The 23,596-nt window shown below is 35.4% G+C and overlaps 1 long non-coding RNA gene across 1 annotated transcript in view; it reads left to right on the plus strand.

Annotated features, from left to right (window-relative positions):
* The window catches only part of LOC136146749 (uncharacterized), a 226,001-nt gene extending 204,807 nt beyond the window's left edge, over positions 1-21,194 (plus strand). The window contains exon 5 of the long non-coding RNA XR_010659040.1: positions 21,049-21,194. This is a non-coding gene — a long non-coding RNA (uncharacterized lncRNA). The remainder of the gene's footprint in view (positions 1-21,048) is intronic.
* The last annotated feature ends 2,402 nt before the right edge of the window (positions 21,195-23,596 follow it).

Below are 23,596 nucleotides of genomic sequence, written 5' to 3' on the forward strand. Positions count from 1 at the left end.
AATACAACTGAGTGACTTTATACACTCTCCTAAAAGAAAGCAATTGCCAGCACCTCTCTCTCTCTATCTTTTTTTTTTTTTTCCTTTCTGATAGCTGGGAAATGAAGAGAATTAGAGCACTGAACAAAGAGTTGGAAGGTTGGTTTTGAGGATACAACTCATCCTGCTAGTCCTGAATCATCTGTCTCTGAATTATTACCTGAGAAACAGATTTGATCTTCTTTAGGTTACTTGTTTTTTGGGGGGGGTAGAAGGAAGACAAGGGAAATGGGTCTCTTTGTCATAGCAGCATTACCATATGCTAACTAATGCACTGGTTTAAGTTCTAGTCGATCTGATTTCTCTTGGGCAAGTTACTTAATCTCTGACTTTGTTCAATTATAAGAATAACATGTCTTCAAGTGTTGTTGTGGGAAGCAATTGACATAATACATGAAGCTGAATAATTTTGGAAGAAGGAAGTTAAACTCATGGAATGAGATAATACATGCTAGATCTTTCTTGTTTCCAAGAGCTGGATTTTTGAGTACTGAACCACAAATACACCATTGTTTTCTGAGTAAATGCTAAATAGAGTTAGAAACATATAGAACTCTCTATTTGGTGCCATAAAATGTTTTCAAGAAAGCATGATTAATATAAGTTGTTTGAAAACATCAGAAAAAATGTCTGGGTCACCTAAATTTCAATATGAGACTCTTAGACATAAGGCTGCATCTTGTCAGTTTAGAGACTTGATTTCTGTATTTGATTCAGGGATGAATTTATCTTTTATTGTCTTGATTCTCTCTTTAAAATAGATCTCATAATATTTGTAGCTCAATGAATAGCAAACTGATAATTATGAGGGACTTTATACAAAGTTATTATCTACATCTAAAAAATTAGAACATGTGTAAAATATCTAAAGATATTTTCTGTTCTCAAGATAGTCATGTTATCAACAGCCTCATTGTTTAAGGGAAACTTATAAGGGAAAATCTCATGGACGGAGGAGCTGGGTAGGCTGCAGTCCATGGGGTCGCGAAGAGTGGGACACAACTGAGCGACTTCACTTTCACTTTTCACTTTAATGCTTTGGAGAAGGAAATGACAACCCACTCCAGTGTTCTTGCCTGGAGAATCCCAGGGACGGGGGAGCCTGGTGGGCTGCCGTCTATGGGGTCGCACAGAGTCGGCCTTGACTGAAGTGACTTAGCAGCAGCAGCATAGGGGTAAATCGTCTTATATGTTAATATATTTTTTTTTTTTTTAGTTCAAAGACCCACCACCATCTCGTTGTGTATTGGAAGACAGTTTCATTTAGTGGGCATTTTTACTTGTGTGATCTCTTTTACTCAATTTTGTTCGTTCCCAATTATCTTCTTAACACTGTGGTGGTGGTGGTTTAGTCGCTAAGTCCTGTCGGACTCTTGCAACCCCATGTACTGTAGCCCACCAGGCTCCTCTGTTCATGGGAGTTTCTAGGCAAGAATACTGGAATGGGTTGCCATTTCCTTCTCCAGGAGATCTTTTGAATCCAGCAATTGAACCTGGATCTTGTGCATCACAAGCGGATTCCTGCACTGCAGGCGGATTTTATAACAACTGAGCTACGCAGCTCTCCTGCATAGCTTATTAACACTACCAATTATGAAATATATTTTTTTCCTGCTTGGGTTTGTATGATTATTTTCATTATGCAAAGATTTTTTCATGAAACAGAAAACAAGGAATTTGTTTAATCACATGAAATTATTTTCCTTTTATATTCAAAACCTTTTCCTCTGTCTCTACCCCAATTATGCAATCTTAGTTTTCTATATTTCTAATTTCTGCATTTAGAAGTACAAACTTCTAAAGCGATGTTTAAAATGTGGTTTTTTGAAAATGTGGTGTTACCAAGAGGTACCAAGTGTTACCAAGAGAGAATATTTGAGTCAATTAATACACACACATATACAGAACACTAGAAACATCACATAATCATATACCAAATCATCTATAAAATTTTTAACATTTTGGTGAATAATAATGCATATATTTTACTGTGTCTACTGAAGAATAGAATAAAATTTGTATTACCATCTCTGTGCATATGTTTGAAGATTTTATAAATGTGCAATTTACTAGAGAAATTTTAACCTTGGTTCTTTACTTTTCTTTCAGACTTTTCTATCATTATGGGTTAAATTGGGCTTCCCTGGTGGCTCAGATGGTAAAGAATCCCCTGCAGTGCTGGAGACCTGGGTTCAATCCCTGGGTTGGGAAAATCCCCTGGTGAAGGAAATGGCAACCCACTTCAGTATTCTTGCCTGGAGAATTCCATGGACAGAGGAGACTTGCGGGCTACAGTCAGTCCATGGGGTTGCAATTGTGTCTCCTTAAATTCATATTTGAAGTCCTAACCTTCAGTACCTCAGACGGTGACTTTATTTGGAGATAGGATCTTTACAGTGGTAATTCCAGTTTAAATGAGGTCATGAGAGGTGGCCCTAATCCAATATGACTGGCATTCTTAGACACAGGTGAAGTTTGGACACAGACATTCAGAAAGATAATTGAAGAGACATAAGGAGAGGATGGGGCTTCCCTGGTAGCTCCATTGGTAAAGAATCCACCTGTAATGCAGGAGATCCTAGTTCAATTCCTGGGTCAGGAAGATTCCCTGGAGAAGGGATAAGGCTACCCACTCCAGTAGTCTTGGGCTTCCCTGGTGGCTCAGCTGGTAAGGAATCCACATGTAATGCTGGAGACCTGGGTTCAATCCCTGGGTTGGGAAGATCCCCTGGAGGAGGGCATGGCAACCCACTCCAGTATTCTTGCCTGGAGAATCCTCATGGACAGAGGAGCCTGGTGGGTTACATTCCTGGGGTCACAAAGAGCTGGACATGAGTGAGTGACTAAGCACAGCACAAGAAGTTGACCATCTATAGGCCAAGGAGAGAGGCCTGGAATGGTACCTTTTCTCATAGCTCTTAGAAAGGACTAACCTTGTGACACCTTGATTTTATACTTCTTGCCTCCAGAACTGTGAGAGAATACATTTCTGGTGTTTAAGTCACCCAGTCTGGTACTTTGTTACTGAAGCCCTAGCAAAGTAATATGACTGTTCACAAAAGTCTTTATTTTATAAAGAAACATACATAAAATGCTGTGGTCCATGATACCACTTTTCATTTAGTTGGTCATGAAAAACCTGGGAGCCATTCTTGTTTTTTTTTTAAATTCCTATTCAAACTATTACCAACTATCACCAAATATTTCTTGTCTACCATTACTTCTCTTCATTATTACTACTGTTAGGAAATCTCAGCCTCTATAATATATTATCTGGAATATTGAAATAGTCTTCTAAATGATGTACTTGCTCCTATTCTTATCTACAATCCATTCTTTATTTACAAGTTATATTTAGAACATGTGGGTCATTTCATGTTTCTTCTCTACCTGAAAATCTTCTGTGGTTCATAATGAAATCTAGACTTCTGATCTGGTTCACCAGGTCCTGCATGGATGGTCTACGTCCTGTATTCCTTTAAAAACACAATTTAAGGGACTTCTGCTTTGGGCCTAAGGGAGTACCTGACAATACCTTTTTATCCATGACTAGAAAACGAGACAGAATCTTTAACTATTTTTAAGATAGTGAGCAATATGCAGTGAAGGACTGAAATCTCTGAGAATGGAAACAAAGGGGCTGAGCACTATGATCCCTGGATTTTTTGTCTGGAGGGTCTTCCTGGGAATGGGTCTCAAACAGAGCCTAGTACTCTCTCTGAGAGAGCTCAGAATGCCAGGACACAAAGACATTAGAACTTGCAGAGTAGGGTACTGGGAATAAAAGAGCCTGCTAAGAGGAAGCTCCAGAATTGGATCAGGCAATCTATTGAGTCTTTGACTGAGTACCTAGCTGTGTGTGTATAGAGTGAGACCCCACAAAGCCAGGCAAAAGCCAATTATTTGGAGGAAAGAACCATGAGGTTAGTAGTAAAAAAAAAACAATTTATGGAGCTCACACAAGGCTGGATGATCAAGTTCAAACCAGACTTTACTCTGACCAAAAAGTCATCATTAAAAACTCTCAGCATTTAGTAGCATCTGCTGAAACACCGTACATAAAGAGTAAAGCTAACATAGCTCTAAAGTAAAATCTATACTTGACTTCACTAAGAAAGTTCAAGTGCAACCTTGAAAGTATCAGACTGATGTGCAAGTAAATTAATAGCCTCTTGGGGAAGAGGAAAAGTTAAAATTTTACATAACCTTCTCCTTCTGCCTCTGTAACTCAGCTTGCCCCTTGCAAAGTCTAGATCACGTTGGCCATGTAGTCTCAGAAACTGGGGACTTGCAATACTAAGAACTGGAGTTTATCTCACTCACCCTTGTCCTGCTCTTTGGAATCACCTGGCCCCTGCAAACTTGCTTAATTATGCCTGTCTGTGTAAAGGTCAGACATCCCTCCTCCCCGTCTTGACTGCTGTTCCTGCACTTACAAAACCCCTTAGTTTAAACCAGCCCGTTAACAGCTAATGTTGCCCACTACAGTCTGTCTATAAAAACTCTGTAATCCCTTTGTTCGAGGCTCAGAGCTTGGAGTGTTAACTCCTCTGGGCCCACCAGCGTAATAAAGCTGAGTTCTCCAACTCTCCAAGTGTGGTGCTTGGTTTCTCAAGTAATGGTTTCTGCAACATTTCAACAAAATTCAGTACTTTATTAAGGAATACAAAATGTCCAGATGCTCAATAATGTGTAATCCATGATATCAAATAGACTACTTAAAAGTAATTAAACATATGCAAAAATAATTATGACTTCTGATCAGGATTAAAACCATTCAATAAAGATAGATTCAGATATAATGAGAGATGATAGAATAAGAAGAAAAGATAAGGCTTTAGAAAAGTTATAAAATTCTTCAAGGCTTTTAGGAAAAATAAGAAAATGAGAAAACAAATAGGAAATCTCAACAGAGAATTGGAATGTGTGTGTGTGTACACACACATATATGTATATATATAACATATCAGCTGGTAATTCTAGAACTTAAAATACAATATCTTAATTGAAATTTTCACTTGATTAAACACTGCAGAATAAAATGCTTAACATGCAGATGGGCAATAGAAACTATTTAAATTGAATGATAGGAAAAGTCTGAAAAAATTTTAAAGCCTGAGTGACTCACGGACAATGTTGATGCATTTATCATATGTATAATTGCAGAAACAGAAAATGAGATACACTGAAAATTTTTCAAGAAATAATAGTTAAATGATTTGCATATTTGGTGAAAACTATAAACTCATTGATCAAAGAAGCTCAGAAAACCCTAAGCAGCATTTACACAAAGCAAAATACAAGAACCATTGTAATAAAATTGCTAGGACTCAGTGGCAAAATCTTAAAAGCAGAGAAATAAGATGAACTGCACATAGAAGACGTTAAAGACAATCACTGACATCTCATCAGGAAATATGCAACACAGAAGACAACAGTGGCTTTTCAAAGTCCTAACCAAAAAAAGTCAGCCTAGAATTATATATTCTGTAAAAATAGTTTTTGAACACTAGAGTGAAATAAGAATATAGTCACACATGCAAAACCTCCAAGAATTTGTTTCTTATAGGCCTGCGCTGAAAGAAGTGTTAAAGGAAGCTCTTCTGGCAGAAAAAAATGATATCAGATAAAAATTTGTATTAGAAGAAGAAATAAAGGATTCCAGAAATAGTTAATATGAAGACAATAAATTCTTCTTTCTTGTTACTAATTTCTTTGAAAGGCTTCCCTGATGGCTCAGTGATAAAGAATCCACCTGCCAATGCAGGAAACGATACAGAAACAGGTTCTATCCCTGGGTTAGCAAGACCCCTTGCAGAAGGAAATGGCAACTCACTCCAGTATTCTGGCCTGGAGAATCCCACGGAGAGAAGAACCTGGCCGGCTACAGTCCAGGGAGTCGCAGAAGAGTTGGAGACAACTTAGCAACTAAACACTTTCTTTAAAAGATAATTGACTTTAATGCAAAAAAATAATAATGTATTAGAGGACTTATATGTAGGAGAAAGAGTATAAAAAATCTTACTACAAAGCATTAGAAGGTTATAAATTGAAATATAAAATTTGCATTTAGAATGATATGATTACGGAAATTTAAGATGCATATTATGCATTTCAACACAACCACTAAAGAAAAAACAGGATAGGATAAAAGCCAAGAGAGAACATTAAATAGATTACAAAAATTATTCAAATAATTTAAAGACAGGAAAGAAAGAAAAGATGGAACAATAAAAATCAAATTGCAGGATAGTATTAATATAGACTACTACCTTAAATGTTAATAATCTAGTCATTACTAAAAGATTTTTGATTTGGGGAAAGAAATGAAGCCTAATCATTTTCTGTTTATAAGAGAAGCATATTACATATAAAACCTGGGTTAAAAGTAAAGGATAGAAAAACATATACATGAAAACACTCAGGCTTTCCTTGTAGCTCAGCTGGTAAAGAATCCACCTGTAATGCAGGAGACCCCAGTTTGATTCCTGGGTCAGGAAGATCCCCTGGAGAAAGGATAGGCTACCCACTCCACTATTCTTGGGCTTCTCTGGTGACTCAGTTGATAAAAAAATCTGCCTGCATTGTGGGAGACCTGGGTTCAATCCCTGGGTTGGGAAGGCCCCTTGGAGAAGGAAATGGCCACCCACTCCAATATTCTGGCCTGGAGAATTCCATGGACTGTAAAATCCATGGGGTCCCAAAGAGTTGGACACAATTGAGTGCTTTCGCTTTCATGAAAGCATTAATCATAAAAAAGTGGAACTGACTATATTAATTCATCCAAAAGATATAATAACCCTAAATGTATATTTACTTAATAAGAGGGCTTCAAAATACAGAACGGGAAGACAAAACTGAAGAAATAAACAGAAAAGTTACAACTGGATATTTCCACCTTCTTCTTTTAAGAAATTGATGGAGAAGTAGACAGAATTATAAAAAGACTTGAATAGCACCATTAATATACTCAAACCAATCACTGTGGTACACTATGGCTTCACAACTACAGAATATATATTTTTCATGTATATGAAGCATTACCACTGTGTCCAAATTTTGAGAATTGGAATCATATAGAGTGTGTCCTCTGACAGCAATTATATTGTTGAAAATTAATAGCAAAAGACATGAAGAATTTGGAAATATTTGGAAATTAAGTAGCATACTTCTACAACTGATTTATCAAAGAATAAATCTTTAGAAAACTCCTAACTAGACTGATCTAGATAAAAAGGAAACTGAAACTACTATATCAGAAATAGGAGACATTGTTGTATAGTCTACTAAAATAAGAAGTTAATAAGAAACATTATGAATACTTTTATATCAATATATTTACTAATTTAGATGAATGCATAAATTCCTTAAAAGACACAATAACCAGAGCTGACAGCAATATAAAGAAACATCTGTGTAGCCCTATATTTTAAAAGAAATTAACCCTAAAATTAAAAATCTTCCCACAGAAAGAAAACTCCAAACCTAAGATAGCTTCACTTATAAATTCTATCAAAAATTTGAGGGATAGTTAGAACCAAGTTTTAAACATTTTTCCCAAAAGATAACTTGTAGAATATCCCACACTTAGTACATCAAAGAATTTATTACTCTTGTTGTTGTGTGTTCAAGTCTCTCCTGTACTACCCTGAAGCCAACTTTTCAACTGTGTATTATCAATGACTAGGATGATATTTGGTACAGAATTTGTGCAAAATAATGTATGTTGATTTTTTTTATGTTGATATTTTTAAGTAAATGTGTCAAAATTAATTTTATACTCCCACCAATAATAGACAAAAATTTTGATGATTTCACATTCTAACCAGCATTTTATGGTGTCAATCTTTCTGATTTTAGCCATTTCTGAGGGCGATTCAATTTCTGTGTTGGGAAGATCTGCTGGAGGAGGGATAGGTTTCCCACTCCAGTATTCTTGGGCTTCCCTTGTGGCTCAGTTGATAAAGAATCCACCTGCAATGCAGGAGACATATAGAGTGTTGAGTTGGGAAGATCCTCTGGAGAAGGAAAAGGCTACCCAATCCAGTATTCTGGCCTGGAGAATTCCATGGAATGTATAGTCCATGGGGTCACAAAGAGTCAGACAAGACTGAGCGACTTGCACTTCATTTCATTTCTGATGGTGTATAGTGGTATTTCATTCTGGTTTTAACTTCATATCTTTCTGACTAATGATGTTGAGCTTCCTCACATGATCATATTTTCAGTTGTGTATTTTTCCCTTGTGAGATTCCTATAAGTCTTTTGCTCATTCTTTGACTTTTAAGTTTTTTTGTGTGTATGCATGTTATATTTTAATTAAGTGAGATAAAATACCCCCAAATTTATAGACAACTAGTTAAAAAACAGGAATATTGAAAATTTAAAATTGAATGTGGCTAAATTGCAATTTAAAATTGAGGTTAAGGAGCTCAGTCAAGGTAAATTGATTCTTCAGTTAGTGTTGATCAGACTGACAGCAATGGAAGGAATGAAATCACTATGCCAAAGCAAGACAAAAACAGTAGATAATAAACAACCCCAAGCTAGCCAAGCCACCAAATAGTGGCTGAAGGAATCTTCCATTAAAAAAAAAGTACCCTGCAAATGTCAGAGGTAAAAAGTTACATTGGTAGGTGACTTTCACTTGTGTGGGGTCCATTTTGTTGATTTAAAAAATTCCTCAGTGTATTTTATGCAGCAAAATTTTGCAAAGTAATTCTGAGGTCACTCACTCTAAAACTACAATTTAACTGGAAACAAAACAAATACAAAAATAGATTTCTTACCTTCTTCATAAGTGGAAGAGCTTACTATTATCAGAAATTTCTGTAAAATATTTAAATATGTAACGAAAATGCAGAGTTTTAAAAAACAACTAGAAATAAGTCATATGTATAACAAGGACAGGCTGTGGGGTGAGAGAAACCTGTTAAACCTAAAACTGATTTTACTACAGTTTAAATGTTAAATGCGTGCATACTCAGTTGCTTCAGTTCTGTCCAACTCTTTGCAACCCAATGGACTGTAGCCCACCAGGCTCCTTTGTCTATGGGATTCTCCAGCAAAAAAAACTGGAGTGGGTTGCCAAATTTCCACAAAAGTGTAATCAATACCAATTACCTGAAATATTAATGTCTGGCTACTGTCTTTCAAATTTGCATGGCATGAAATTTGCACCGAAACCAATGTGAAGAGAATAAAACTCTCAGTATTTAAGCTATAAACATTCTGTACTGACGGTATAAAGGCAGTGACAAGGAGAAGCACAGATAATGTGGGTTATAGAAAAATTGATAGTAAGTAGTATTTATGTAACGGTAATGTGAGGAGTTCATGGACTTACTAAAAACTTATTAAAAATACAACCAATTAAGTTTTCTGGAAATGGTTCTATGGACATACAGCAAATGAACTGACATTTATTCAAGAAAATCTACTAAAACTCAGTATACTACATTTCTGGCACTTGATGCATAATGCGTTTTCTCTGAGCCTATGTGAGGAAACTCTGCTTTGAGTGAAGGTGGCCAAGATCACAGGGCTCCCTTTCCTTCAAACTCCCTTTTGAGGACTACAATATATTCCTGGGAAGGGCAAGGCAAGGTAAGCCAAGGCAGGGCAACAGCATTTCTTAATGCATCCTCCAGCCTGCTGGAGAGGCTAAGTTCATAGACAGTGCCACCAAGAGATATGCTTCCTTCTTCCTCATAGCCTCCATTCATGTGATAGAGGCAGAAGCTTAGATACTGTAAAATAAATTTTTATGGAAGCATATTTTATTTATAATATTACATTAGTTTCAGATATAGAGCATAGTGATTCAGTATTTTTTATACATTATACTCCATTAAAAGTTATTACAAAATAATTACTTTGGTTACTTTTGTGTTTTGGCTATTATAAATAGTGCTACTATGAGCATTGGGTTATGTGTATGTTTTAGAATTACTGTTTTCTTTTTTTGGAATATACTCTGCAGTGGAATTACTGGATCATATGGTAGTTCTATTTTCAATTTCTGAGGAATCTCCATACAGTTTTTCATAGTGGTTGCAACAGTTTACCTTCCCACCAACAATTACCTTTTTCCCACATTCTCACTGACATTTTTTATTTGTAGACTTTTTGATAATAGCCATTCTGACAAGTGAGATGATACTCATCGTGGCTTTGATTTGCATTTTCCTGATGATTACTGATGTTGAGCATCTTTTCATGTGTCTATTGGTCTTTTACATATCTCCTTTGCAGAAACATGTTTTCAGGCCTTCTGCTGTATTTGGATATTTTTTTTGAGGTTCTGTATGAGCTATTTATATATTTTGCTTGTCAATCAAATTATTTAAACTTTTCTTTCTGATTTAGATGGTTGTCTTTTTATTTTGTTAATGGTTTCCTTTGCTGTGTAAAAGCTATTAAATTTAACTACATCCTGTTTATTTTTATATTTCTTTCTTTTGCCTTAGATGACAGACCCCAAAAATATTGTTACAATTTATGTCAGAGACTGTTTTTCCTATGTTCTCTTCTAGGGGTGTTATGATTTCAGATCTTACATTTAGGTCTTTAATTCATTTTGAGTTTATCTAGTGTATGATGTGAGAAAATACTCTAATATCATTCTTATACATGTAGCTGTCCAGTTTTCCGAGGACCATTATTGAAGAGACTGTCTTTTCTCCAGTGTATAATATTGTCTCCTTTGCTGTGGATTAATTGACTGCAAGTTCAGTTCAGTCCCTCAGTCGTGTCCAACTCTCTGCGACCCCATGAATCATAACACGCCAGGCCTCCCTATCCATCACAAACTCCCGGAGTTTACTCAAACACATGTCCATCGAGTCAGTGATGCCTTCTAGCCATCTCATCCTCTGTCATCCCCTTCTCCTCCTGCCCCCAATCCCTCCCAGCATCAGGGTTTTTAAATGAGTCAACTCTTTGCATGAGGTGGCCAAACTATTGGAGTTTCAGCTTCAGCATCAGTCCATCCAATGAGCACCCAGGACTGATCTGCTTTAGGATGGACTGGTTGGATCTCCCTGCAGTTCAAGGGACTCTCAAGAGTCTTATCCAACACCACAGTTCAAAAGCATCAATTCTTCGGTGCTCCGCTTTCTTCACAGTCCAACTCTCACATCCATGTATGAATACTGGAAAAACCATAGTCTTGACTAGATGAACCTTTGTTGACAAAGTAATGTCTCTGCTTTTTAATATGCTCTCTAGGTTGGTCATAACTTACCTACCAAGGAGTAAGCGTCTTTTAATTTCATGGCTGCAATCACCATCTGCAGTGATTTTGGAGTCCCCCAAAATAAAGTCTGACATTGTTTCCACTGTCTCCCCATCTATTTCCCATGAACTGATGGGACCAGATGTCATGATCTTAGTTTTCTGAATGTTGAGCTTTAAGCCAATTTTTTCACTCTCCTCTTTCACTTTCATCAAGAGGCTTTCTAGTTCCTCTTCACTTTCTGCCATAAGGGTGGTGTCATCTGCATATCTGAGATTATTGATATTTCTCCTGGCAATCTTGATTCCAGCTTTTGCTTCATCTAGCCCAGTGTTTCTCATGATATACTCTGCATATAAGTTCAATAAGGCAAGTGTGTGGGTTTATTTCTGGGCTGTCTATTCTGCTCCATTGATCTATGTGTCCATTTTTGTGCCAGTACCATACTGTTTTGATTACTGCAGCTTTGAAGTCTGAAATCAGGGAGAGTGATACCTTCAACTTTGTTCTTTTTTTCCTCAAGATTGTGTTGGCAATTCAAGGTCTTTTATGGTTCCATATAAATTTTAGCATTATTTGTTCTAATTTTGTGAAACTTATCATGGTCATTTTGATAAAGATTGCTTTAAATCTACAGATTGCTTTAGGTAGTAAAAAGAATTTTAACAATATTAATTCTTCCAAACCAGGAGTATGGGATATTTTCCCATTTCTTTATATCATCTTCAATTTTCTTGATCACTTGGTTTTTCAGAGTATAGGTTTTTCACCTCTTTGGTTAAGTTTATTCCTAGGTATTTTGTTTTTTTGATGTGATTTTAAACCTGATTATTTTCTTGATTTCTCTTTCTGCTTGTTCATTATTAATGTATAAAAAGCAACAGATTTTTGTATATTAATCTTGTATCCTACAACTTTAATGAATTAATTTATTAGTTCTACATTCTTTGGTAAAGACTTCAGAGTTTTCTATATATAATATCATGTAACCTGCAAATAGTAACAGTTTTAGATTTTCCCTTCCAATTTGGATGCCTTTAATTTCTTTTTCTTATCTTATTCCTGTGGCTAGAACTTCCAATAATATGTTAAATGGTAGTGATGAGAGTGAGGATCTTTGTCTTATTCATGAATTAGGAGAAAAGACTTTCATCTTTTCCTCCACTAAATATGTTGTTAGCTATGGGTTTGTCATAAATAGCCTTTATTATTTTGAATATATTCCCTTTTACCAACTTTGATGAGAGTTTTTTTTTTATCATGAGTAGTGTTTTATTTTGTCAAATTCACTTTTTACATCTCTTAAAATGATTGTGTGATTTTTTTTTTCCTTTGTTACTATGGTATATCACATTGATTTATGGATATTGAACCATATTGTTTTATTCTTGGAATAAATCCCACTTGAATATGGTATATGATCCTTTATATATATTGTTGTATATAATTTACTGATATTTTGTTGAGAATTTTTGCATCTATATTAATCAAACGTATTGGCCTGTAATTTTCTTTCTTTGTAGTATCTTTGTCTAGTTTTAGTATCAGGATAATGGTGGTTTCATATTATAAATTTAGGAGTATTTTGTCCTCTTCATTTTCTTTGGAATAGTTTTAGAAGAATAGGTATTAGCTCTCCTTTATATGTTTGGTAGAATACTCCTTTGAAGCTGTTTGGTCCTCGGCTTTTGTTTCCTGTGAATTTTGTTTTTTAAAAAATTATTTTTACAAATAAAATTTCACTACCAGTAATTGGTCTGTTTGAATTGTCTGTTTCTTCTTGATTCAGTCTTGGCAGGTTGTTTGTTTCTAGAAACTTGTTCATTTCTTCCAGGTTGTCCAGGTTGTTTGTACATAACTGTAGCATTCTCTTACAACTTGTGTGTGTGTGTGTGTAACTCTGTGGTGGTTTGGGTTTTTTTCGTAATTTGTAATTTGTAATTTTGTAATTTTGTTTATTTGGGTCCTCTCTCTTTTCTTTTGGTAAGCCTGGATAAATGTCGATCAATCTTGTTTTCAAAAAATCAGTACTTGGTTTCACTGATATTTTCTATTGTCATTTTCACCTGTACTTACTTCCTCATTGATCTTTGTTTTTTCCTTCCTTCTACTGAGTCTTTGTTCTTCTTTTTCTTCTTCCTTTAGATGATAGATTATGTTGTCTACTTAAGATTATTCTGTTTTCTTGAGAAAGACACATGTTGTTATAAAATTCCCTGTATAACTGCTTTTGCTGTATCCCATAAATTTTTTAAAAATTCTGTTTTCATTTTCATTTGTGTCACTTTTTTTCTGATTTACTCTTTGATTTCTTTATTGACACATTGTTTTCTTAGTATCATATTGTTTAGTCTCCATGTGTTTGTTCTTTTTTCATTTTTCTTTCTGTAATTGATTTTAGTTGTATACTTCTGTAGATGGACAATACAGAATGTAATTTCTATCTTTTAAGTTTGTTGAGACTTGTCTGTGGCCTGTAATATAATCTATCCTGGAGAGTGTTTCAGATGCATTTGTAAGGAATTATACTGTTTTTGAATGGAATGTCCTATAGATATCCATTAAGTCCAACTGGTCTATTGTGTCATTTAAGACCACAGTTGCCTTATTGATTTTCTGCCAGATAATCTGTTCATTGATGTAAGTAGAGTGTTAAAGTCCTTCACTGTTACTGTGTTATTTCCAATTGCTCCCTTCACATTTGTTAATATTTTTTTAATATATTTTGGTGGCCCTGTGTTGTGTGCATTTGTTAATGAGTATAATATCCTCCTATTGTATTGATCCCTTTATCATTACATAATGCCCTTCTTTTCTTTTGTTGTAACCCTTGTTTTAGAGTCTACTTTTTCTGATATGAGCATTGCAACTTTCACTTTCTCGTCATTTCCTTTTGCATGAAATGTCTTTTTCCATCCCCTCAGTTTCAGTCTCTGTGTGTCTTTAGCTCTGAAATGAGTCTGCTGTAAGCAGCCTGTAGATGGGTCTTGTATTTTATCCAATCAACCATCTTATGTCTTTTGATTGGAGCATTTAAAGTAATTACTGATAAGTATGTACTTTCTGCCATTTTGTTACTTATTTTCCAGTTGTATTTGAAGTTCTTTGTTATTTTTGTTTCTTCCCTTATGGTTTTATGCTTTTCTTTGGTGGTTTTTGATTTGTGCTTACCATGGCACTCACATATGCTGACCTGTATATATTTTTGTTTTAAATTGATTCTCATTTAAGCTCAGATATTTTCTAAAAGGTTAACGGTTTTTACTCTGCTCCCTACATTTTGGGCTTTTATTTCATATTTTGCATCTTCATGCTTATTTCTTAACTGTTTATGCTAATTGCAGGTGCTTGTACAATTTTTTTTTACTTTTATTCTTTCCAGTAGCTTATTTAAGTGGTTTAACCTCTGTCCTTATTATATGTTTGCCTTTCTTACTGGGAGTTTTCCTTTCCTGTAGATCTTTACTTTTTTTTTGGTCCATTTAAACAATATCCTTTAACATTTATTTCAGAGTAGATTTAGTATTGATAAACTCGTTTAGTTTTTGCTTGTCTGAGAAATCCTTTACCTCTCCTTCTTTTCTAAGTGATGATCTTTCTGGATAGAGCATCCTAGATTACAGGTTTTTACCCTTTCACCACTTTGCATATACCATAGACTCAATTCTGACCTACAGAGTTGATGCAGAAAAGATAGCCTTATGAAAATTCCCTTTAATATGACTTTTTCTCTTGCAGCATATAGAATTCACTTAGTTTTAATGTTTGCCATTTTAACTAAATGCCTTGGGCTCATCTTGTTTCGGGCCATCTGTGCTTCCTGAACTTGGATGCCTATTTCCTTTTCCAGATTGAAAGCATTTTCAGCCACCATTTCATGAAGCATATTTTTGATTCTCTTCTCTGTCTTCTCTTTCTGGTACCTCTATAATTTAAATGTTGATACAATTAATGTTATTATTCCAGATATCTCTAAAAGAAGAACTCACTTTGGATTAGATTGATCTCAAACATTAAAATAAAAAACATTTGTATAAATAAGAACAATTTTATTTGATTGAGATCCAATTATATTCTATTAATAGGAGAAAAACTTTATATTCAAATATACAAATAGATTGAAGTAAAAGGAAGGAAAAAAATTATCATGCAAAATAAAACCATAAGAAAAGTGTGGTGGTTATGTTAATATCAGACGAAATGGAATTTAGTGATAAAGGTAGTTTAAAAACATGGCAGTGCGCAAATCTTGAATATACTAAAATCTATTGAATTGTTCAGTTTATAAATGTATAGGATTGTATTTTCACTAGTTACATATAATCCCTCTAAATGCTTTAATTTCAGTTCAGTCACACAATCATTCTGAGTCTTTGCTACCCCATGGACTGCAGCATTCCAATGTTCCCTGTCCATCACCAACTCTGGGAGCTTGCTCAAACTTTGGTTCATCAAGTTGGTGATGCCATCCAACCATCTCATCCTCTGTCATTCCCTTCTTCTCCTGCCTTCAATCTTTCCCAGCATCAGGGTCTTTTCAAATGAGTCAGCTCTTCTTATCAGGTGGCCAAAGTATTGGATCTTCAGCTTTAGCATCAGTCCTTCCAATGAATATTCAGGACTGATTTCCTTTATGATGGACTGATTGGATCTCCTTGAAGTCCAAGGGACTCTCCAGAGTCTTCTCCAACACCACAGCTCAAAAGCATCACTTCTTCAGCACTCAGCTTTCTTTATGGTCCAACTCTCATATCTATTCATGACTATTGGAAAAACCATAGCTTTGACTAGATTAATCTTTGTTGGCAAAGAAATATCTCTGCTTTTTAATATGCTGTCTAGTTTGGTCATAGCTATTCTTCCAAGGAGCAAGCATTATTTAATTTCATGGCTGCAGAAACCATCTGCAGTGATTTTGGAGCCCAGAAAAATAAAGTCTGTCAGTGTTTCCATTGTATCCCCATCTAATTGCCATGAAGTGATGGAGCCAGATGCCATGACCTTAGTTTTTTGAATGTTGAGTTTTATGCCAGCTTTTTCACTCTTCTCTTTTCACTTTCATCAAGAGGCTCTTCAGTTCCTCCTTGCTTTCTGCCATTCGGGTGGTGTCATCTGCATATCTGAGGTTATTGATCTGTCTCCTGGCAGTCTTGATTCCAGCTTGTGCTTCATCCAGCCTGACATTTTGCATTATGTACTCTGCATATAAGTTAAATAAGCAGAGTGACAATACACAGCCTTGATGTACTCCTTTTCCAATTTGGAACCAGTCTGTTGTTTCATGTCCAGTTCTAACTGTTGCTTCTTGAGCTGTATAGAGGTTTCTTAGGAGGCTGATAAGGTGATCTGGTATTCCCATCTCTTTCAGAATTTTGCACAGTTTATTGTGATCCACACATTCAAGGTTTTGGCATAGTCAATAAAGCAGAAGTAGATGTTTTTCTGGAATGCTCTTGCTTTTTCGATGATCCAGTGGATGTTGGCAATTTGATCTCTGGTTCCTCTACCTTTTCTAAACCCAGCTTGAACATCTGGAAGTTCTCAGTTCACATACTGTTGAAGCTTCACTTGGAGAATTTTGCTAGCGTGTGAGATGAGTGCAATTGGGTGGTAGTTTGAGCATTGTTTGGCATTGCCTTTGTTTAGGATTGAAATGAAAATTGCCCTTTTCCAGTCCTGTGGCCACTGCTGAGTTTTCCAAATTTGCTGTCATACTGAGTACAGCACTTTAACAGCATCATCTTTTAGGATTTGAAATAGCTCAACTGGAATTCTACCACCTCCACTAGCTTTGTTCTTAGTGATACTTCCTAAGGCCCACTTGACTTAAGACTCCAGGATGTCTGGCTCTACATGAGTGATCACACCATAGTGGCTGTCTAGGTCATTAGGATCTTTTTTGTATAGTTCTTCTGTGTATTTTTGCCACTTTTTCTTAATATCTTCTGCTTCTGTTATGTCCATACCATTTCTGTCCTTTATTGTGGCCATCTTTACATGAAATGTTCTCTTGGTATCTCTAATCTTCTTGAAGAGATCTCTCATCTTTCCTATTCTATGGTTTTCCTCTATTTCTTTGCATTGATAACTGAGGAAGGCTTTCTTATCTCTCCTTGTTATTCTTTGGAACTCTGCCTTCAAATGGGTGTGTATTTCCTTTTCCTTTGCCTTTAACTTCTCTTCTTTTCTCAGCTATTTGTAAGGCCTCCTTAGATAACCATTTTGCCTTTTTGCATTTGTTTGTTGGGGGATGGTTTTGATCACTGTCTCCTGTACAATGTCATTAACCTCTGTCCATAGTTATTCAGAACTAAATGCATTAGGGTTATTTTAAAATATTCATCCAAAGCAAAATAATTTAAATATAATCCTAAAGGTAAAAAGGTAGCAATTGTCCTCTTCAGTTTAAAATTTTTATATTAATCAAACAACCCTATTATGTTACTCTTCTTTTTTCAGGTGATGAAAGTAAAGTGACTTGGCTGACATCAGTTGACAGTGAGAGACTTAGGACTAGCATGTTAGAGTTTGGACCTATTTTATTCATATATTTAACTTGACTGTCTGCCATGTGTAAATAAATTCTACTTGAAATTGAGGATCCAGTGGAAAATAAAGACAGAAATGGATCCTATCTTCTTAGGTATTTCAGTTCCATTGAATAAGGGCAGTATTCTAATAACCACAACTGTGGTGAGAGTTATAAAAAGTGTGATAGAGGAAAAGTAATTTGGCAGTGGAAGGAAGTAATACAAGACTCTTGTGACAATGACAAGTGAGTTGAGTTCTGATGGAAGACAAGGCAGGTAGGAAGAGGTGGAGAGAGTATTTCTTGTAGTATCATAGTGGATCTGTGTTTGGAGGGAGAATTCATTTGTCCAATAAAAAAGAAGCTTGTTTGGCCCACTGAATTACCCAGTAACTTACATTGTAGGAATCTTTTTAAAATGCAAAATTCAGTTTCCTTGGGTAGGAATTATCTCAGTAAGATAGAATTTATTTTAAATTCTGTATGTCCCGTGTCTTTCCACATACTTGTTATTTCTTTGTAAACATTGCTTTTGGGTTTAAAGCTTTTGAAATAAGTAATACTTGAATGATACCATATCTTCAAGTCCAACAGATTGAGTATGGAGTAGTTTTTATGATAATCTTAATTTTTCCTTTTTGTTATGGAAGATTACCATATTAAATAAAAAGCATCAATACAAAATCATATATCCAAATTGTGAGCAAGTTCTAGAGTTAGGCATTTTTATACTGCAAAATGGAGAAGCCCAAATTTTCATTCAATCTTTGATGTTCTTACCAGCATCTTATTTTAATATACTTTTTCTTTATCTTTAGCCAGCAAATGTAGAACAGCTAAAATACAATGTTAAAGACTCAGTGGTGCATATCTGATTGAATAACCAATAAACAAAATACAGTGTTTCATTTTCCCTGAAACTGCAGGCCTTATTTTTGCAGAGACAGATCATGAAGGCAAAACACAGGTCTGATCCAAGAATTTGATTGTTTAATTTCTTTTTCCTGAATTTCTCTCTTGTCCTATATGTTCTGGTCATGTCGTCTTCCACAAGTTGCTTAAAATGTCTGGGTGTCTAAGGAACAAATTGTGAAAGAACTTCCTCTGTGTATTCTACTGTTAGGTAGTTAGATAGGGAAAAGGAGTCCAGAATGGCGGTGGCTAAAAGACCTGGAAGGGAAAAGCCCGTGAAAGTAGAACAAAGGAAGGTCCGAGGACTGGAGTGAGGACCTCAGGTAGAAAAAACTGCACTCCTGGCTGGCCCAACTTACATAGGATAGGCCTAGGGAGAGAGAAACATATAAAAAGAAGAGTCAAATCTCTTCTCTCTCTCTCTCTCCTGTGTGCTGGGGCACTCTTCTCTTCACGTCTTTGGATCGATGTGCCCTCATGCCTTGAGGATGGATTTTCCTGCTATCATCTAAATAAAATAGAGCTGTAACACTGAACTGTAACACTGATTTTTCTAAGAGCTATAACATGGTCCATTCGAGACCTGAGAGCTATAAAACGGTCTGTCCAAGAACCGAGAGCTGTGACACGCCAAGGTCTTTAATGTCTGTCACTCCAAATCTTTGTTGTGATGAGACAGAACCAAGAAGAATACACTCGCCTGACACTACCGATATGAAACTGATCTGAAGTGAGAGAAAGTATAGAAAGTTTGTAAATGGATTATTTTATGCAGTAATAATAAGAAGAAACTAGGCCCCTGTCTTTTGACATCTAACATGTAGACTAAGGTGACAGCACTGATCTATAGATCAATTCTACTGAATTCACAAACATGCTTTAGAATTTTTAAAATTAGTCTATCAACATTTGAAACTTAAGTGTTACTTATATAAAAGTGGAGGTTTAGTTTCTTATAAACACATCAGACAATCTGGTAGTACTGGGTCAACAATAAATCACTGGAATGGCAATTGTGCCTCTTAAAAAAGCTGTGAACTCTAGTTTGTCACCATATCCATCTGGCCTTTTTCATTTATTTACATAACTTGCTAAACAGCCTTAGGCATTTGACTGTTTTTTCCGTACCTGAATTACCGTTCGTTGTGTGCAAGAAAGTAGAATTGAACATGTTAAGAACTCTTCAGAGGCTGATATTTTTACTTGCAAGGTAGCACATTAGACTTGCTTCAGTTTTATGAATTCTGGCAGAAGACATGAGACTCTTGGGTCAAAGACAAAGGGCTTAATTAAAGCAGTAGCCTGAGTATCAGCATTTTGTTTTACTAATTCTATGAACCCAAATTCCTACAGGTTGCTTTGTGTATGATATTGATGGCAATCTGACCTACGTACAGATTCTGTTTTCATGCATTCCAGATCAGGAACAAGTTTTTATGGATGAAAGAAATTTTAGAATTTTGAGTGGTTGGAATGTTGAAGGTTAATTGAATATAGACTCGTTATTTAACTAGTGTTTTATTAGATATATATCAGGAATATGTATGTGAAATTTTTGTGTATGTTTTATCAAATTAAGGTGATTTTAAATTTTCTTATTTTGAGATAATGTTAGATTAACAGAATTACAAACAGAATTTCTGAAACTTTTCACCCACTTTCCCTTATGTTAACATCTTATTTAATCATAAGACTCTTGCCAAAGCTAACAAATTAATCATGTACAATACTATTAGATAAACTATAAAATTTATTCAGATTTCACCAGGTATTTCATTTATTTCTGTTCTTCTGGCCCAGGATTCAACCCAGCATCTCATATTGCATTTAGTTCCCATGTTTCCCCAGTTTTCATCATCGATAAGTTGCTCAGTCTTTCTTTGTATCTTACTGTCTTGACTCTTATGAAGGTAATTGATCACTATATTAGAACATTCCTTAATTTGTGTTTGTTTGATGTTTTGTAAGGTTAATTTAGGGTTATTCATTAATGGAAAGAATACTGCAGAGGTAATGTGTCCTCATTAATGTATCATATCAGGGGGCACACAATGTCTGTATATACTGCTAGTAATATTACCACTTACCACTTGGACCAGATTTTCCACTGTAAAGTCTACTCTTTTTTTTTTTCTTTGTAGTTACTAAATATTTTGGAGGAGATTCTTTGAGATTTTGCAAGTGCCCTTTTCTGCTTAAAGTTCTGCTCATTATATTAAGTATTCATTAGGATCTTGCCTACAGCAATGATTATTACAGTGTTCTCCCATTGATTTTCAATTTCCCTCATTCTTCCTGCATTTATTAATTGAAATTATTCTTTAAAAAATAGTTGTGGACTTCCTGGTGGCTCAGTGGTAAAGAATCTGCCTGTCAATGCAGAAGACAGTTTCAGTCCCTGGTCTGGGAAGATCCTACATGCTATGAAGCAACTAGGCCCATGGGCCACAACCACTAAGCCTGTGCTCTGAAACTTGGGAACCACAACCATTGAGCCCATGTGCTGCAACTACTGAAGGCTGTGTGCCCTAGGGCCTCTGCTCTGCAATGAGATAAGCCACTGAAACGAAAAGCCTGGGCACTGTAATGAAGAGTAGCCCCTGTCCTCTACAATTCAAGAAAAGTCCGTGTGAAGCAATGAAGACTCAGCACAGCCAAAAATAAATAAATAAAATTATTTTAAAAAGAATGGTTGTCCTTTTTACTTATTTATGTCAGTGTGATCTCATGTGTATTTTTTTGGTGGGGGGAATAACGCAGTACTATTGTTTATTTTAATGCTCAACTTCTTCCAACTATTGCCATTACAGATTCTTTTTATTGGCCTCTTTGCCCTTTCAAATGCTCTCATTATTTTTTCTTTTTGATTACTTCCTTTCTTTCTTTCTGGCACCACAAGATACTCTAGGCTTACATTTTCTCTGTGCCAGGCCTGTACCCTGCAGAGGGAATTAAGCAGAGCCCAAGTTCTGTCTCCATAGTGACTCTAGAGTATGCTTTCTGAAACAGTGTTCATAGAAGAAAAGATATGAAGTATTTCTGTGTTTTTGGACCAGTTGTTCTGATTCCTAAACCAGGAGACCTGAGTAGTCTTTTCTTTATCATAAATCCCTATCTCTCTCTCCACTTTGATGTGTTTCTCATTCTCTAACCTCTTTTTTTCCTTCCAATTTCATTAAAATAGAATTGAGATAGAGCCTGTATAAGTTTAAGGTATATGCCATAATGCTTTGATTTACAAGTCATAAAGGCTTTAAATAAAGAAGTTAGTGAAAGAAAAACTAATGAAAATGTTAAATGTGTGGAAAATGATATGAAGAAATAAAAGAACTGTTCTACAGAAAAGCTAAATTGAAAAATAATTCAATAAAAAATTATTTGTTTCATAAAAATATTAAGACTATTAAAAATGAGAGAAGACAGAAATACAAATGATGTTGGGAATAAGATTGGAGAAATAAATATAGATAGGGTTGAAATAATTATGATGGTAGGAAAATTTAATTGAAATTATTGTTTTTTAAAGAAAATTTTCACATGAAACTAAATTAAGAAAGAAAAATCTAAAGACAATAAACAATTGAAATTTAAAATGTCAAAAATTGTTTCTCTAAAAGGTGCTGATGCAAGTAGTTTGACAATGGATGCTTTCAGTTCTTCAGAGATAGTGGTTATAATCTATAAAAAATTTCTCTAGCACTTAAAAATGGAAAAATTTCTATTCATTTTATAAAAACAGCATAATGATAATGAGAAAACATGGTCAATATGGATCCCAAAGTCCTCACATATTTATGAATATCAATGCAAAAAATTCTAAGATATTAGCAGTCCAATTTACAAATATGTTAATTATCTGCTTTATTTCAGGTATTTTAGAATGGTCCAGCATTAGAAAATGTATTTAAACATTTTTAATGACATTGGTTTTCTTTCTAATTTTTCAAGCTGATACATGTTCATTGCAAGCAACTAAATAGACATAAAAGCATAAAGTAAAAATTAGCAATCATCCATAATCTTCATACCTGAGAGGTAACTATCATTAGCATTTTGATGCATTTTCTTCCAGTGTCTATATTTTTTAAGTTGAAATATAATTGACTTCAACTTATAAGATGACATCACCCTTTAATGAAGGGGACACCACCCTTATGGCAGAAAGCAAAGAAGAACTAAAGAGCCTTTTGATGAAAGTGAAAGAGGAGAGTGAAAAAGTTGGCTTAAAACTCAGCATTCAGAAAACTGAGATCATGGCATCCAGTCCCATCACTTCATGGCAAATAGATGAGGAAACAATGGAAACAGTGACAGACTTTATTTTCTTGGGCTCCAAAATCACTGCAGATGGTGAAATCACTACAGCATGAAATTAAAAAAACACTTGCTCCTTGGAAGAAAAGCCATGGCCAACCTAGACAGCATAGTAAAAAGCAGAGACATTACTTTGCCAACAAAGGTCCATCTAGTGAAAGCTATGGTTTTTCCAGTAGTTGTGTATGGATGTGAGAGTTGGACTATAAAGAAAGTTGAATGCTGAAGAACTGATGCTTTTGAACTGTGTGGTGGAGAAGACTCTTGAGAGTCCCTTGGACTGAAAGGAGATCCAATCAGTCCATCATAAAGGAAATCAGTCCTGAATGTTCATTGGAAGGACTGATGCTGAAGCTGAAGCTCCAATAATTTGGCCACCTGATGCAAAGGACTGACTCATTTGAAAAGACCCTGATGCTGGGAAGGGTTGAAGACAGGAGAAGAAGGGGACGACAGAGGATGAAACGGTTGGATGGCATCACCAACTCAATGAACATGAGTCTGAGCAAGCCTGGGAGTTGGTGATGGACAGGGAAGCCTGCCATGCTGCAGTTCATGGGGTTGCA

The sequence above is a fragment of the Muntiacus reevesi genome, chromosome 14 (genome assembly GCF_963930625.1).
Source record: "Muntiacus reevesi chromosome 14, mMunRee1.1, whole genome shotgun sequence".
NCBI classification, from domain to species: domain Eukaryota; kingdom Metazoa; phylum Chordata; class Mammalia; order Artiodactyla; family Cervidae; genus Muntiacus; species Muntiacus reevesi.